Consider the following 16,190-nt stretch of genomic DNA (forward strand, 5'->3'; position numbering starts at 1 on the left):
ACCCACACTGCACAGAGGTATTCCTGCTCGGATTTCTTCACACACTGTTTTACTTTCTGGACTAAATTCCAGGGGGCCATCAATGAACCATAAAAGGGAAGAGCTGTCACTACAGTGCTATGCTACATAACCTGTAGATATGATTCAGTACGTTATATGTTTCTTTGCAATGACCTGTTTTTCACTCAGGTTTTTATGACCTCACACAAGAGCTGAGACAAAAAGAATTTTCACCTACTTGGCTCCAACATGCAACAGTACCAGATGTGCTGGTATCACATTTTCTGATGGGAGAGTTTTCTTTGACTCAGTTTTTACCACAGTGGAAAATACAAATTTAAAACAAATGAAAGAGTATTTCAACTACCATTCAGTGCAAATAAAATCCAGACTGAATCAAGTAAAAATACCATTTTCCTCATGTGATTTAAGGCCATTACACACCAAGACACAAAATTCAATTGTGGAAAATTGACACGAAATTCAGAATTTTTCTGATTTAAACTTGTTGTAAGGCATATACACACCGGAAGCATTCTGAAAGCTATTTTGTGGAAAGTTTATCGCCAACGCACAGTGAGAGAAATGAAGTCAACATCAGCTGACCTGGTCCTGATGTTTCCAGGAGGTGAAGGTGTATCATGGACACTTTTGCACATGTTTCAGGATCTCACTGGGGCAGATTTAGCCTCCTTCTTCTTGGCAGGTTTGGGACCACATCTTGGAAGGTGGAGAAATAATTTCAGAGCATTTTGATCTGGACCAGTGTGTTTGAGATAAAACTGGAAATTTGACTATAGTATAATTTGTATGAAGCTTTGAGCGGCATTGCACTTGATGCAAAAAAAATATAGTGGTCTAATTGATCAGATCTGTTTAGTCGCATCCCATAAACTGGAAAAATCAGGCTTGGTTAGAAAAAAATGCCCCAAATTAATCCAGCAAAATTACACTGTCGGCTGCCTTTAGAATTCGTGAGTCTGTAAAATATTTTTAACCCTTTCACGCATAGTGGTCACTACAGTGGACAGCAGGCTGTTTTCTTGTATTTGTGTCAGTATTGATGGTATACTTGCACATACACCACTACACTGGACACTGATGGGTCACTCCATATCCTGCCACCCACTCAAAACGTATGTTGTCCACCTAAGTGGACATGTAAAAAACTCTTTGAAAAGTCTTTTTTTTCATGCCTAAAGAAGAATAAAAATACTTAAGAAAAAAATCCTGATTGAGGTTGTCATAATTCATGTATGAAAGGGTTAATGCACAAAATTAATGTCTGGTGTTTTAAGAACTTTAGTTATGAAACACCATGTTCCTCTTAGTTTTGACTATACTGATGAATTTTGAGGCTTCTTCTTAATCAAACAAACTGGCCTTATTTCAACCGTTTGATCAGTTAAACCTCTCTAAATTTACAAAGTAGCTGATTTAAACGACACATTTATAGTCAGGCTATATTACCCTTTTGCTCCAGTAGCATCCTACAGCTAATGCAAAATTGGGCAATTATCAGTGGCTTATTGGGGAAATTCAATGTGTCTGTAAACAAATCTCCCCCTTCCGTTTTTATTTATTACATTTTGTGTGGATGTGTGTTCCTGCATGTGTGTATGCGCGGACATAAACATGTCTCTCCTGACATTTCATTAAGCATGCATTAACAAGGCAGAATATCTTCCTAATACATCAGTTGCAAGAATAAATTGGAAATGCTGTAAGATTAGGCCAAACACATCTTTTTTTGCCACATCATCTCTCTTACTTAAACTCACTAATTTTATCTCTCCCTTGGTGTCCCTCTTAGATTTTCTCGCTTTATTCATCCCAGACACACAAAAATATCCTCTCTGCTTGCTGATTACCCGCAGTCTCCTTCGTCCCCTTCCTTCCCTCTTGCTCTCTCTTTAATGTTATAATTCTCTGCTCTGTCCATGTCTTTAATCTAACATCTCATTTAGTCAAGTTAAAGGAGGTCAGAAGCTGATATGACATTTGCTTTTGTCTCCTCCTCCTTTCTTTCTCCTCTAATTCCTATTTCTATACCTCATCCTCCCTTTCTTTTCACCTCTTTTGAATTCCTCTTATCAAATATGAACTTTTTGATTGGTCTCTTTTTTTCTTCTAAATTTTCTTCTAAATTTAATGTTATCTTTTCCGCCTTCATTTTCCTCTTGATCATCACCTTTTGTTCTCTTATCCACCTTTTTTCCCTCTTCTTCCTTCTCTGCTTGTATGCTCTTTTGACCCCCCTTTCACCTCAAAACCCTTATCTGCTTAAATATCTCAAATGCACCTGGAATTAAAATATTCACAAGTGCTTGTGTGAATGAGTAAATGTATAAAACTTTTGGTTGGTACAGCTCTTAAGATTTGGAAGTGATCTTTGGTTGGCAGTATCAGACTGTGGGAGGTTGCGCGTATGTGTTTGTGTACGTATGGCAGCACATAAGGACAATAATCTGTTTTAGCATCTGTGTCTCTGAAGGCCAATTATAACTTCCCACCAGGCCTATGCTCACACGCACACAGACTAAGAAGGCCAGGCTTTGTACAGTCACATGAGCAAATCGCTCTTTAAAATGCGTTGCTAAAAAAAGCCCTTCATCACCTGCAAATAACTGATTTGATTAGGAGAACATTTGAATGTAATGACAGAAAAATTTGTAGTTTAGTTTAAATATTTATGTAATTAACATATCACTATAACAATTCTTGAATTTGTCTGTGGAGTTTGTTTTATTTAAACATTTTTAGAGTTACTCTGCCTCGTAAAAATCCCAGAAGTCATTTTTTCTGGGAAATGTAATTTTGATTATGCTTCTTTTTAACAATATTTAGGGAGTTTAATGCATTTCTTAATGGTTTTTGGTAAAGCTTTCACTGAACTTGGTTTAGGTTTGGGAAAGATCATGAGCCGCTCCAACACAGAAACTCTGTACTGGCTTCAGATACAACGTGTTTATTGACCTTTAATCGAGCTCTATTCCTAACGTTAGCCAGAGTATTTCTATTTACTAAACCGATCCACTGACCGGATCCTGGACCCAAACCCAAGTTTATCATGTGAAAGTTGAGGGTTTTGCATTTGCTATCCGCTCTATATTTTCTGCTACCTCCCATTAAATATGCAGCTTTATCCAGTCAAAAATAAATGTTAATTCTGAATCAAGTCTGCTCACTGACTAATACAGTTAAAGGGTTCTGAAAAGATGTGTTGTGTTTAAGAATAATATTACCCAAGAAAAGCATGTAATAAAACAGAGGACTGTTCTATTTTGGCTAATGACTGCTCCAAAGGATGACGCTTGGGCAATGTGACAGGAAATGATTAAATGATTAAAAGGATCTGCATGGATAATTAGGTGTACTACAAGTGTGAGAGAGAATAAGACCCCCCCCCATTGCTTTAACCTGTGTTTTAAGCTACTGTTGCAGCTTGGAAATTAATAATTACATAAAAAAGTAAATCCATTTCAACCTGGGTAGAATGATTGCCTCACAGGAGGAAACGTCTGGGTTTGAGCTGCCTCATTGACTAGGGGCTTTTTGTTCCTCTGGTGCCTGCCTGGGTTCCCTTCATGATTGTTAGGTCACATGGTGATTCTTAGTTGGCCACAGGTGTGGACGTGAGCATGTGTGGGTGTCTGCCTCTCTGTGCTAGCCCTGTGATGGAATGGTAACCTGTCCAGTACCCCACCTTGCTCCATATGTTAGCTGGCATAAGCTCCAACTGTCAACAACTTTCAATTTATCAAACCTGCTGGTGGGACAACTGCTGTGTGAACAGAGATGCCACATATCTTAGAAATGATTTTTAAAACAATTAGGGCATCTCTCCTTCAGCTACAGTACAATACATATTTGAAAAAAAACTTAGTAGGTTGTCAAACAGAAGTTGATGCCATTTATTGTTAAAGGATTTGTGTGCTCACCTGCAGAGGCTCACACCCACACATAAATGGCAAACACATCTACACCCACGGGTAGTTGAGAGGGGGCATTACTCTGGTGGTGTCCCACTTCCTATTGGAACCATTTTAATAGTTACGCTAAAACGCCTGCAAAATATGAGGGTTGTGTAACGGCAAAATTTTAGTGACTTTATTTTGTCTGTTTTTTTTTCTTTTTTGGAAGGTTGTCTGCTTTTTTTCTGCTTTCTTGGTTCTTAAAATGTTTTTGGATATGTATCATGACTCGTCCAATGTTGTATTTGAGAAAGGGGCAATGTTTCACTTTGCAGCACTGAAGTGGGCAGTTTTTTGTTTTGTTTTTGTAACTTTTATGAAGATTGTTTTCAAAAAGATATAAGCTGAAATTTTCCATGGAAGAAAGTTTCCTGAAACTTTTATGTGACAGACAAAATCTCACACTGAAGTCAGTCCTGATGAAATATTTCAATAAGCATGTGGACCAAAAGGCACTTGATCTGTAATGAAATCAGTGACAGCTGGCCTCAGTTAACTTTCACAGAAGCAGGTCTCCTTCAAAATTGACAAAGTAAAGGGAAAAAAAATCTGACAAGTTGTCATTTCCACTAAACTCAGAGAAAAAAAAAAACATGCAAAGTGAGTACCATCATTAAAGTAATTCACTGTTTCCTTTGAAGTCTGAAAATGGCTGGGGTAAAAGTGAATTCACCCTGGCTCTGTCTTCAGTGCTAATGACAGCAGTTCTGGCCAAACCTATGCAACACTACAAGAGGTTCAGCAGGCACAAAGGCTAACATAATATATTAGACTGGAATCAGAGGAAAGAGTTAGATAAGGGTAAACTGGAAATAAAGAACATGGAGAAGTAAAAATAAGAGTGGCATTTGAGATTAAAAATACAAAATGGATGGTGAACAATGGGATGAGAGATGGGGAATGAACATGAATCAAAAATGACAAGAAGAAAGATGGCAAGAAAGAAGAGGACTGAACTGTGAGGAAAGGGCAACAGAGAGACAAAAAGACAAGATGACAGAAGTTCAGGCAGGAGATGAGTGGAGCTGACACTGGCATTTGTATTACTTCATTCACCTTCCAATAGCATCTCACTAGCCTCCCTTAAATGCTGCACATTATTGTGCATTGTCATTACCAGCTTTGAGGAATGACTTCTATCCCTGTATTCGAAACTGATGTCAGGTATCCAACTAAAGCAACATGCAAATTTAGCAGATATATCAGGTTATGCATGATCCCTGTGATGGACTGGCAACTTGTCCAGGGTGTAACACTACAATAGATGTATATAGTTTTTAGTAGACTTAAGAAATCTGCAATGATGTTTAAGTTCTAAAGAAATTTTTTGACACAAAGATTTTAGACAGATGCAACAATTCGGCACAGAAATACTGTGCAGAACACTCTTGTATAATCTGCATATGTCGTGGCCCAAATGAGGCACTGATTTGTTTTTAGCCCAAAGAACTCATTGCAATCGGTATTTAGCTGCCTCATGCTCAAAAAAAGAACTCATTAAAGCCAGGGCCACAGGCTGTGCATGTGTGTGTATGAATGTGACTATATCTGCACGTGTGTTTTACTGTCACAAGAAGTCATCGTACCGTTTTAATTAGAGACAGCTCTGCGTGCTTTAGGAAGTTGCAGGAAAGCAAGAGAAAGAGAAGTGTTTCAAGTTTTCTGAATCAGAATACTTTATTAATCCCTAAGGAAATATGTGGTTCGAGTTGCTCCAAGACAATAAGAACAGTAACAGACTGAAATCTATTACAAAGTTACAAAATATAAGAAATAGTTCTAATATATAGAAATAGCTAAATTATAAATATCCAGAATATTACACAGATTAAATAAATATGATTGGCATTTTACTCTAACCTGGGAACTATAAAACTTTATTTCTTATTTTCACTGTAGAGCATGTGCAGAAGGGTGTAACTATTGCACTGAGTATTAGATGGAGGCGTTGTACAGAGATAGCCACAGACAGGAATGATTTCCTGTGTTGTTCAGTGGTGCATTTGGGTAATCTCAGTCTCACACTGAACGTATTCCTGTGTCTGGCCAGCACGTCATGGAGTGGGTGTGAGGTATTGTCCAGCATTCTCCTTATCTTGGACAACATCCGCTCTCTGACACCACCTTAAGCGAGTCCAACTCCATGCCCATATAATTTCTGGCCTTGCGGATCACTTTATTGAGTCTGGTTTTGCAGATTTCCAGGTCACGTGACAGTATACAAAGAAGTGGGGAAGAGACTTTTTGCCAGAAAGTTTTCAGCAAGGGAGAAGTAAAAAAAAAAAAAAAAAAAAACAACCTTTAAAGAAATTCACATTTTAAGGAGGATGAGGAAAATTGAGTGTCCGGGAGAAATGGATCAAACACAGGGCCATTACACAGAATACTTGATGTCCTGTCGGGGTTTGTTTATACTATACATATAGCCCTATTTTATTACTTACCATATCAGGGCTCTGTATGCGGGCAGGCGGAGAGGAGGATCCAAACGCAGGACTCAGACATTAACTTGAAACTCAAAAACCTCAGCTTTATTGCTGGTATGAAAATAAAGCATGACGTGAACACTGAATACGGAGACTAGAAACACACAGGCACAATCTGATGGTACAACGCAACACCGAGCATGGGAAAACACAGGGCTTATATACACAGGGTAGTAAAGAGGGAATAGGCAACAGGAGGGAGAGATCAGGGCTAACGAGACAGGGGGAACAAAGCTGCACACACTAACCTAAGACAAAGACTTTCACAATAAAACAGGAAACATGAAACACTACTAAAAGACACGGACAGAAAATAATACATGAAACCACAATTCCTAAAACATGGATAAACAGAAACATGAAACTCTAATAATAAACATCATCATCACAACAAGAGAATGAGAAAACAATCCAAAACACCAAGATAACTGAAACACAAAGTACCAGAGAAACATAAAGAATAATCCATGATGCAAAAGTAAACCAAAACATAATAAACTCAATTGCTGGGTCCAACGGACCCAGAACCGTGACATACCATGGTCATGAGCCCTTCTATTTATGATTGTTGTCTGAGATAGAGTGACAGAGACAGCATCCCGGCTGTCCGGAAAAGTTTTGAGATTTACCTGAACTGATTCACAACAGCATGCCTTCATTCCTCAAATTCCTCGACTCCACTTATAAGATCTTAGTCCTTTCGATCAAGGATGCAAGTGGAAGAAGCAAGACAGACCCCTAGAAGGTAGTTGAGCCAATAGGCATTTAGACAAAATGAGACAGCCTTGCCTTGGAGCCTCATTTTAAAGCACTGCCAATTAAATATGGCATGTGGCACAAGTGCATCATAAATTGGTTTATTATACTCCAACTACTGCTGCACTTTATGATCTGAGATGTAACAATGTTCATGACGTGTTTTATATATAAGGCTACTTTTAATTGTAAAGATATTGTAAAGACATTGAAAAGATACCATAATTTTTATAACCTCAGAGCTGTGTGCCCCAACTCTATTATATGCTGAAAGTAACGACCCTTCTGCAAAGGATATACCTTTGCAACACTGATTATACGTAGCTTATCCTCCAGTCTCCTCTTTCCTCTCTGTCTTTTAATATAAAAATCCTTCAACAGGGTGTACCGAGTTTGTTTTCAGGTCACAATCAGGACGATGGAGGGCAAAGGACATGAGAAGAGTAAAATCTGAGAAATTAAGAAAAACCTCAGTAAAAGTTTCTCTAAACATTTTTGTAAATTCACTGATACAGTTTACTCAAAACCAATATGCACACCGCATGTGGCCTGTGCACATCTAATCTTACTAACAGACGCACATTGAAAAAAGATGGTTCACGTGCATAAACACATCCTGTTTTTTGTTCTTTTTAAACAAAAATTATTTGTTTGTGTGTGTGTGTGTGTGTGTGTGTGTGTGTACTGTACGCACAGAGTCTTGGTGCCCTCTAGTTGTGTTGTTTCTCATGATTATGTTACATGAAATGCATCTAGTGGGAAGTGGGTCAATAAATTATATGGACTTTCAAAATGTAACCCTATGCAACCCTCTTTTCATATGTTTTCTCCATTTCACTTCATTCTAATATTTTGCAACCCCTCGCTTAAGATTAATAAGTGGATCTTGTGTATTTCTCCTGTTTGTTTTCTTAGCACTTTGAGCTGCATAAGGATTCAAGAGTTAGAAATTAGCTGCTCATATTTATTGGATTAATAACAAATAATAGTACATTTGATCTTAAATATGTTAAAAATTAGAACACTGGGGAGGGTGTATACAGGGGAGAAAAAATAATCAAGGAAGCAAAAGGGGAAAGCAAGAAAGTTTCTGTATTTACTTCAGTTGCTCATCCTAAGACACATTTTATACCTGCTTTATTTAAGTATGTACACGCCCCAATAAGCTTATTACTGATTGCAATTATATATCTTATAAATATTAACTCTGTTGGACATTCAATATCTTTTAAGTAATTGTGCTGCAAGCTTCACATCTCCTAAAAGTATTTAAACAAATAAATACTGAACTGAATGTAGAATATTGGTAATTCCTTTTTTATTGATTATCTTTCAGGAAACACAGATAAAGGTTCCAAAGCACTTGACGAGCAGTTAATAAAATTGACTGTTTTTTATATGTAGCACTTTTCTACTCTAACTGAACACTCAAAGTGCATTTGTACAACTTGCCTCATTCACCCATTCACAGAAGCACTTATTTCTATCCTTTTTCTTTCTATGTAAGTGCTTCCTGTCTAAAATTCACACAATCATACTCTGGTGGATGCATCCTAGAGCAACTTGAGGTTATGGTGTGCACTGGGGGCTACTGAGCTCTCTGGAACCTCTGCGGGGTCCCAATATTGGTGAAGCTTTCTGGAAACAGCGTGGTGGTGGAGTGGACACAGTGGAGCAAACTTTAGGTTGCTCTCCCGTGGTGAGGCTACCGTGGTATAGTGACTGGGACAGACTGGGCATCTCAGTCTGGCTACGAAGCAATATCATCCAGTAGGGAAAGGGGGAAGACAACAAGACAACACTCAAGACAACACTCCGGACAACAACTAGGGCTAGAGGCAAGCCTGAAGGCTGGAGAAACATACTGCCTAAAAGCCCAGGCCCAGCGGCGGCCCTCTGATGGCAGGCCACATTTGATGGTCGATCGTATTGCTGCTGTAAGTTGCTAACTTCCATGTAAAAAGAAGAAGTTTCGTATATCATTGTATCCCTCTTTGTAACCTAATTTCACCTAGCAACTGTGCCAGTTTGATGGGTAACACACATTTTTCCTCAGCAACCAGTGGCTGCCAAGTTACTTCTTTAATGGCATGCAGTTTTCTTTTTCAACATCAAGTAGAGAGACAAAAATTAGTATCACTCAATAATGAGTGTATCAAGCATATTTATATGCAGCCAATATGTGTGCAGCATATTTTAACAGAAATAATCTGTTTCATTTTCTTACAGTGCTTTGGGAGCAAGTAATAGTCATAGTAAAAACAAAGAGTACCGTAATGTTTTGATCTCCTGGGCCTTAAGACATATCAAAGTATAACACAGAAAAATAAAATTAATTTGCTATTCAGTCTACTCTAAGTTCCTTCGCTTATTTATATAATGAAAAAATGAGAGTTAATAATTTCCTACATTATCATCTGTCTTGAGAGAATTGAAATGCACATTTTCACTGCCTGTGTATGAACAATCAACAACAAAAACAACAAAAACAACAACAAAAAACCCCGATATGTTTTGCAAGACAATTGTATACACACATATCTCTTATTATAATGTATCATTAATTCTTTCTCATTATTCCCAGAGCTGATTCTGTTTTTTTTTGTTTTGTTTTTTTTTTTTATAAAACTCAGTCAGTCTAAATCATCAGAAAAGGGTTGAAAAGGGTGAAATAAACTCACTGGGACACACTGAAAAAAAGGCCATGTTGGATTTACTTGATTCAATAGTGGACATTGGTTGCACACAAATGTTTTGCTTTGGCAGAAACTTAAACAACTGAGTTAAATCAACACAACTTTTTCATATTCAGTAAACCTGTGAATTTTGTGTTCATAAAACGCAATTGAAACATGTTCAGATGAAGTAAACTGAGCTCTTGGAATATTTTAATCCTTCACAATTTTGTCATTTTATTTCAACACTATTCAATAACTTTTACCCCAATACTACTTGGTCACTTAAATACTACATGCTGTCTTCATATTACATAATGTTCAACAAAGTCTAGATGGTTACCATAAAAATTGAATGGGTCTTCAACAACTGCATCCTTCTATCTTTATCCTGGTTGCAGGAGGGCTGGGAAATAACCCTGAAGTGATAGGTTACAAGGCAGGGTACACCCTGGACAGCTGACCAGTCTATCACATAGAAACAAACAACCATTTAGACTTACATTCACAGGTAATTTAGAATCACCAGTTAACCCTAACTCTAATAACTGCATGACTTTTAACTGCAGGAGGAAACCAGAATACCCAGAGAGAAACCTGCAAACTAGCCAGAATGTGGATTTGAACACAGGACGTTCTTACTGTGAAGCAACAGCACTAACCACCACCATGCCAACAACCTAGGAAATGTAGGAAAGCTATGATTTCCTGTATTTGATGCAGAATTTTTTTGTTTTTGTAATAATACACAATAAATAGCAATAGCAATAGCATGCACGTGGTGCGTGTGTAGTTGTCTGCCTCTTATAACTCCAGTGATTTTCCTGCAGTTTGAAATCTTGTGCGATCTTGTGAATTTCATGAGTTCAGTGTCACGGGTCTGGGTCCGTTGGACCCAGTATGTGGAGTTTCATGTTTTTGTTATTCCATGTTTGAGGTTATTCAAACAATAATTCAATATTCAAAAATAATCAACCTGTGGCTAGAGCATGAGGGAGAAGCATTCCTCCACGTTCTGGAAGCCAGACTGCAACAGCTGCTCACGGATTATCCCTGGCTATTGGACTCACTACACCCACTCGTGCAAGACTTCATCCTTCACGAACTTCACCTACACCCACCAGCCGCTACCGCTTCCCAACCCAGCCGGACGCCGGAGGTTTTGCCTGGCCCGCCGGAGGTTTTGCCCGGCCCGCCGGAGGTTTTACCCGGGAGGAAGCGACGATCGCGCCATCGGCGCGTCGCCCCACAGCCGGAGATTAGGACTTCGGAACTGCCGGCTGTGGTGAGTGGAAAAGACGCTCCGTCTGTTTCACCAGTTCATATGACTGTTTATACCGGGGCTGTGTTCGTTGAGTCAGCTGCTCAGCCGGTAGCTCGGTTAGCTGCCCAGCAGTCGCTAACTCAGTCAGCCGCTCAATCATCACCTCCATTACAGTCACAGTCAGACCCAGTAGACACCATGTTACAGTCCATAGCCCAGTCAATAGCTCAGTTCATTTAAGCCGGCCATCTCAGAGACAGTTGCTCCCTCTAGGGCCTCCCCAGAGGCTGGGTGTCAGTCACCAGCCAACTCTGGACCCCTAGAGGTCAAGACGCCAGCACCAGCAGCCTCACCGGAGAACTCACCAGAACAGCCTCGGCTCTCAGCACCCCCTGAGAGTTCAAGTGAGTTCACCCGTCCGCCTCAGTCCTCTGCTAAGTGTATTGGGGAACACTTTCAGCCCTCTGAGGACTGTATCCCACTGTTGCTGCCTGAGTCTAGCCACAGTGCTGCTCAGTCCCAGCCAGTGTCCACACTGGCAGAGGTCTCCGTACCTGCTGCTTCAGAGACTGGTTCCACTGGAGGGCCTGAGGAGCCCGTCCAGTCTCAAGTCATGTTAGCTGGGGGTTCAGGTGAACCCAGCCAGCGTCCTGCCTCATCGGCTGGAGGACCTGAGGAGCTCGTCCAGTCTCACGTCATGTTAGCTGGGGGTTCAGGTGAACCCAGCCAGCATCCTGCCTCATCGGCTGGAGGGCCCGAGGAGCCCGTCCAGCCTCAAGCCACGTCTGCTGGAGGGCCCGAGGAGCCCGTCCAGCCTCATGCCACGTCTGCTGGAGGGCCCGAGGAGCCCGCCCAGCCTCATGCCACGTCTGCTGGAGGGCCCGAGGAGCCCACCCAGCACCACGCCTCGTTAGCTGAGGGTCCTGGAGGACCCAGCCAGCACATCCTCACATCTGCTGGTGGTCCTGGAGGACCCAGCCAGCACATCTCCACATCACCTCCTGCAGCATCACCGCCGTCAGGTTCCGCAGCCGTCCCGCTGGCGTCAGGTTCCGCAGCCGTCCCGCTGCCATCATCCGCGCCTGGTCCGGCCTCCGCGTCCTCATCTGCGCCTGGTCCGGCTTCAGCTCCGCCTTCGTCTGGTCCGGCCCCGTCTGGTCCTGTGGTTGCCACGCCGCCGTCAGTGCCAGCTCGACCCGTTCCGCCTCGCCTCTGCCGGCCGTTTTCCGGGCCTCTAAGATGGCATCATGGCCTTCGGGGACGGCCTCCGGAAGGAGTTCGTCGCCGCCGCTGGCATCGCGGCCGTCCTCCGGACCAGCTCAGTGGCCGCCACTACCTTCCAAGAGGTCGGCCTCCAGAACTGTTTGCCCGTCGCCGCCGTTGCCATGTGCACGGTCGGTCCCCAGAACTGTTTGCCCGTCGCCGCCGTTGCCGTGTGCACGGTCGGCCCCCAGAACTGTTTGCCCGTCACCGCCGTTGCCGTGTGCACGGTCGGCCCCCAGAACTGTTTGCCCGTCGCCACCGTTGCTGTGTGCACGGTCGGCCCCCTGACTGTGTTATGGACTAGTGGACTGTCGTGTTTTGGTTCTGGACTCTCGTGCTCCTGGTTTTTTGTGTTTCGGGCCCTCCTTCCTGGGCCCCCTCCGCCCGCCCTGGCTTGGTGCTTGTGCTTTTTGTTTGGGGCTGTCGGGAGCCAGCCCTTTGAGGGGGGGGGTACTGTCACGGGTCTGGGTCCGTTGGACCCAGTATGTGGAGTTTCATGTTTTTGTTATTCCATGTTTGAGGTTATGTTTTGGTTTTAGTTTGCATCAGGGATTGTTTTCTTGTTCTCTTGTTGTGTTTATGATGATGATGATTATGATGTTTATTATTTGTGTTTCATGTTTAAGGATTTGTTCTCGGTTGTATCTCACGTTTAGTTTAGTTCAGGTTCCATGTGTCATTCTGTCTGTCTCTCAGTGTCATGTCTGCGTCTTGGTGTGGTGTTCTCATTTCCTGTTTTATTGTGAAGGTCTGGGTCTCATGTGAGTGTGTTCAGTTTTACCTCTGTCTCGTCTTGTTGATCATTCTCAGCTGTGTCCACCACCTGTGTGTAATTCCCCTGTGTTTCTCTGGGTGTATTTAAGTCATGTCCTCCGTTATTGTAGTTGCTGGTCCGTCTGTGTATTCCAACCTGCCTCATCTGCGTTTCTACCATGTCTCACCCGTGTGTTCTCCCTGCTGTCCGCCGTTAGTCTCTTCTGGTCGTTCTCGTTAAGGTTTGTGCTCTGTAGTTTAGTTGATCCCAGTATAGTTTAGTTCTAGCTCCATTTGCCATTTGTATTTACTTTCATGTTCAATAAACCACCTTTACACCTTCACGACTGCCTGCATTTGGATCCTCCTTCATTTCCTCCACACGGCTCACCTCACTCGCCGTGACATTCAGCAACTAACCACTCTTACTAGATTGTATCAGGTCGTCTCAACAAGAACAAATTAAGTTGTTGAATTTCGTACAGATTCTTCATGATTTAATTACGTTCATAGAAACATGAAATAATTGTGTTCAAATTACAAGTTAGACTTTTTTAATCTAACAACCACCCAATTTACTTTTTTTAGTATACCAAAAAAAGTAGAGGTGGCTGCTCAACTTGACTGAGATGGGGGCCTTCCTGAAACCACAATCTAAAGAGCGCGAGTCTGAAACCCGTGCAGTGTCGCGGGATTTAACGTTGATATATTATTGACTTACTTCACTTGAACATGATATGAACAATTTAATCTAGCCTCTCTGCATATCATGTAGTTTCTACACTACGTAGTTACACTTAACTTTAAAGCACAAGGTAATTGTGTTAAATACACACAAGATGCTTACGTAAATCAAAGAGCTGGCCAATCCCTTTTTTTCAGTGCATTGAAAGTATTGAAATTTTCTGCAGAGGAAATGTTCATTGCTATCTTGTCATATTGACCAAGTCCCCTGCCCTTCTCTGTTTAACCCACCTAATTTTCTTCCCAATATAAAAGTGTCACCCTCAACGTTGTGTAACTGTATATGACTAGGTAGAAATTTTGAGCAGGACTATAAGCCTTCCCATATGGAAAAGATATATATAAATCTTATAAAGTTTGTATCTGTCTTGTGTGAAACTTGTATGAAAAGCATATAAGAGTGAAAACAGATATAAGATCCCTTGAAAAATTATATAATGAAACTTGTATGTTTTGGATACTTACTAAAACAATGTACGAAAGTAAGGAGGAAGTGGCCTCTTTCATGAGTAAATCATATAAGGCTTACATGATTTACATCACATTGAAGTTTTTACTATTTCTTTTCCATATGGGTTGGCTTATAACCCTAACCCTACGGATCCACACTTGATTATGACAGTGACAAACATATTAAAATGAAGCGGACCTATGATGATTAATTTCATTGGAAATTTATTCAACTCAAAAGAAAATTAAGAACTTAACTGTCGACCACTAAAGATATCGACTGACCTCGGAGATAAAGTTCTCCTTCATCACTTATCTGGTTATTGAGCGTGTGATGGCAGCCTTCATGGATTTAAAAACAGGAGACAGTAACTTCCCATTTTTGCATAATGAAGGAGATCAAGTGAAAACAGATATTTGGCCCTTATGGACTTCTGGCAGCTACTTTTAAACAATGACTGCACACAGCTAAAAGCAATTGTGATATAGTGTAAAGAATGGCTAATTAAACCCAGTAAGTCTTGATGCTGTGATGTGAAGGTGAAAGGCCATTTAGATACCGTTTCATAGTTCCAACTGTACTAATTTTGGTTGGATTTTAGTGTAGTTGTTACAGTTTTTTTGATAGCACTTGCTTGGATATATCTTACTTTGTGTCTGAAATCTACTTCACATTAAAATATAGTAGTTCAAATGTTCTTATAAGTAACATCTATGTCCTTGATTATCACACCAGATTACATTACAGTGATAGTATTGAAACACACACTCACAAAATAGTGAAACCATTCATAAATCTGTCAAAGAAAATCCTACTACAAGTATTTTTCATTTTGCTAACAAACTAAAGTGCATTCACCCAATTCTACTACAACTGGAGACTGAGAGCTAGTGTTGATCTCCCTTTGTGGGGAAGTATTGCCTGAGTTCAGTGTCAAACTTCTTTGTTCCTCCCACATCATCAGTTGGTCATTATGAAGCAAAGACTTGGGATCCTCTTTTTTGGGACGAATGTTACCTCTAATCGTAAAAACATTGAGCACACACAGGGAGGCTAACATTTTCCTCACTGTTCCTCCCACATCATCAGTTAGTCATTATGAAGGCTGAGTCATTAGTACGCAGACAGATCGTTAATGCAAAGACAGATCATGACGAGAGCCCAGCTCTTTGTCCTTATTAAGCAGGGAAGTATTATTTTCACACCTGAGGGTCATTTATCGTTGTGACAGTGAATGGGAGAATAGAGCTGGATTTATGGACAAAAGTTCTCTAAAAAGGCCACTGTTGTCTCATCTCAGTTTGATTATGTGAAAGCATAGGGGAACTATCAGAATGGGCTGATACTGTTAACAGACCAGTGTTCGTGGTCCATGGTGTTTTTATTTATTTATTTTTAAAACATTACTGGGTATTTGAATCATAATGTATATCACAATTTTCCCCCTAAATCTCTTTTAATTTTTTATTTTAGCCTGTATCACTGCATAATGCTGTCAGCCAATTGATCATTGCTAGTATCATCTATGACGCTATCACAGAACAGTAACCATTCACACTTGAACATGCTGTGAGGCAAGTCTGTACCAGGTTTAAATAGAAAGGCGAGTTTTATGACAATCTGAAATCACATATGCTCTGTCAGCTGTGATGTCACCAATGGATAGAATGACGGAAAGCCTGTAAGACTGACTGTAATTGCTGCAAACGCTGCCGCTAGACGTCCAATCAAATGCATTTTGATGGCTCACATGGCACAGGTTTGGATGTTAATAACTTCAGCAAAATCCACAGTGCCATGTCGAGTCATCTTAATGACAAAATG

Source organism: Astatotilapia calliptera, chromosome 13 (assembly GCF_900246225.1).
Source record: "Astatotilapia calliptera chromosome 13, fAstCal1.2, whole genome shotgun sequence".
Classification (NCBI taxonomy): Eukaryota; Metazoa; Chordata; class Actinopteri; order Cichliformes; family Cichlidae; genus Astatotilapia; species Astatotilapia calliptera.